The sequence below is a fragment of the Schistocerca serialis genome, chromosome 2 (assembly GCF_023864345.2).
Source record: "Schistocerca serialis cubense isolate TAMUIC-IGC-003099 chromosome 2, iqSchSeri2.2, whole genome shotgun sequence".
Classification (NCBI taxonomy): Eukaryota; Metazoa; Arthropoda; class Insecta; order Orthoptera; family Acrididae; genus Schistocerca; species Schistocerca serialis.
In genome coordinates, this window is record NC_064639.1 from 320,697,166 (window position 1) to 320,699,774 (window position 2,609).

Consider the following 2,609-nt stretch of genomic DNA (forward strand, 5'->3'; position numbering starts at 1 on the left):
TGAAAATGTAATCACATGTCAGTTCTAGTATAATATATGTGTCCAATGACTACCCGTTTATCATCTGCATTTCTTCTTGGTGTAACAATTTTAATGGCCAGTAGTGTATATGGCATTTCACTTGTCGAGTAGTAGGCTTCCAATGCTAACAAGTGGTGGAAGAGGGAAAATGTAAATTTACTACACCATCTATACGTACAAATAGCCTTTTAACAGTAAGCACATAAGTGAATCCACGTTTGGAATAAGGTAAAACACCATGAAATGTACCCAGGGTTGATAGTACAGTACATGAAAGGACACAAACACGGTGAAAACTAAAGTAGTCTAGAACACGACGAGAACCACACAAGTGACTGCAGGCCACCTAACGGTACGCAGACTACTGTGAGTAAGACATCAAAGTACCCTGCCGACACGTCTGACGGACTGCCAATGACTGCTGATATGCGCATCCAAGCGTCGCAGCTTTCCTGTAAACAAGTGTTTATCTCGGAACTTTTCGTTCCCGAACCCATGTTTGTTGGACTTGTTTTTCTTGTTTCGATAAGTACTACCATATCTCAAACTATTTGACACTATTTTTTTAAGACCTTATATACCACTAGGCAACGGCCTTGCCGCAGTGGATACACCGGTTCCCGTCAGATCACCGAAGTTAAGCGCTGTCGGGCGTGGCCAGCACTTGGATGGGTGACCATCCGGGCTGCCATGCACTGTTGCCATTATTCGTGGTGCACTCAGCCTCGTGATGCCAATTGAGGAGCTACTCGACCGAATAATAGCGGCTCCGGTCACAGAAAACCATCATAACGACTGGGAGAGTGGTGTTCTGACCACACGCTCCTCCTAACCGGATCCTGAGCTGAGGATGACACGGCGGTCGGATGGTCCCGATGGCCACTTATGGCCTGAAGACGGAGCGCTTTATATGCCACCGAATTACCATTGAGCTGTGGCCAGCTCACATTGATGCCGTTTGTTCTTTGGCATTTTGTCACAATCGAGTGGCGTCTTATATCTCCCTGAGTTACTGCCACAACGAGTTGCTAACTTGCCTCCATCAGTGGCAGCAGCAGTGTTTATCGATAATAGCACTGCTGTACCATCTCTGGTGTGACCGCTATATTTCTGTGTGGTTGTCGGTCGGTTGGGACAGAACAACAAGGAAGTCTCCACGGCGCGAGGTCAGGTGTGCACGCGCGGTCAGTTTGTGAGGCGCTAGCTGCGAGAGCTACAAAGTTCGTTGCCTACCGAACCTGGACACTGAAGTTGAGTGATCAGTTAACCTGTTATGAAACATCAACTGCTGTGACATCTCTTCGTTCATTGCCGGTTGTTGCTTCCTGGGCCGTTCCGGCTAGCAGCAACCAATGGTGTGTTGGAGTCGGCAAAATTTTGCAGCCGTCTTCCTTCATGGTCTTTAACTATTACATTGGTTGTTACTTACCAGTGAAGTGCACCAGCGGTATTTTCTGCCTTGTGGCCGTCAACACCACAGATAAATGCCCTGGTCGTTAGCGTAGTTTTCCGGCAGTGTGGTTTTCCTCGCCGTGTTAATGCTGTCTGGCACGGCGTGTAGTTCGACAGCCTCTTAGTTGCTTGTTCCTATTTTTTTCTTTGATTTGTTATTGCACCTTGGCTGTTTTTAGACGCCGATTTTGAAGATGTAGTGCTGCTGGTATCTTCGTCCTTGGCTGATACTTTGCCGGCCGTAGTGGCCGTGCGGTTCTAGGCGCTACAGTCTGGAGCCGAGCGACCGCAACGGTCGCAGGTTCGAATCCTGCCTCGGACATGGATGTGTGTGATGTCCTTAGGTTAGTTAGGTTTAAGTAGTTCTAATTTCTAGGCGACTGATGACCTCAGAAGTTATGTCGCATAGCGCTCAGAGCCATTTGAACCATTTGGCTGATACCGTTGTCGTGCCGTTGGTCGGTCGGAAGGGAATTGATTAGGTTGTTGGTCGTCTCTGGGTCGGGTTGCCATCCGATTATTTAACCTTACTTTTGGCTGCCTGTCTCACCTCACCTTACGTTAGAGCTACCTGCTCAGGCCGACCCTTGGAACACTTATCAATGTTCTGTTGGTTTTAGATTTTGATTTTCATTTTAGTCTGAAGTAATGTGCGAGGCCTTCAGCCGTCAATTTATTTACTTTGTTTTAATTTTAAAATAAGGCCTTCAGCCGACTTAAATTAAAATCTGAAGGTTGATTTGTTTAAAAACTAAATTTTGAATGTTTGTTCTATCTGAAATTCTTGTTATCCAGGCTTTAAGCCCTGAGTTGTTCAATGCCCAGTGTGTGACCTTCAGCCGAGCTTTTACGTGAAATATTTTTGAGATAAGGCTTTCAGCCGTCTTAAATTAAAATTTGAAGATTCATTTGTTTAAAACGATTTTTTTAAGAAATTTTGCTATATCTGAAATTCTTGTTATCCAGGCCCTAAGCCCTGAGTTGTTCAATGTCTTGAGTGTGGCCTTCAGCCGAGTATTGACGTGAAATATGTTTGTAAGTGTGGCCTTCAGTCGTGTGTATTGTTTAAAGCATTTTTTTATAACTTGTGTTCAGGTCTTCAGCCGTTCTTGTTTTTGTTGTGGTTTTGGGCCTTC

At 45.4% G+C, this 2,609-nt stretch overlaps 1 pseudogene; it reads left to right on the top strand.

Moving 5' to 3' along the window:
• Positions 1 to 607: 607 nt before the first annotated feature.
• On the top strand, positions 608 to 725 carry LOC126459391 (5S ribosomal RNA; annotated as a pseudogene).
• The last annotated feature ends 1,884 nt before the right edge of the window (positions 726 to 2,609 follow it).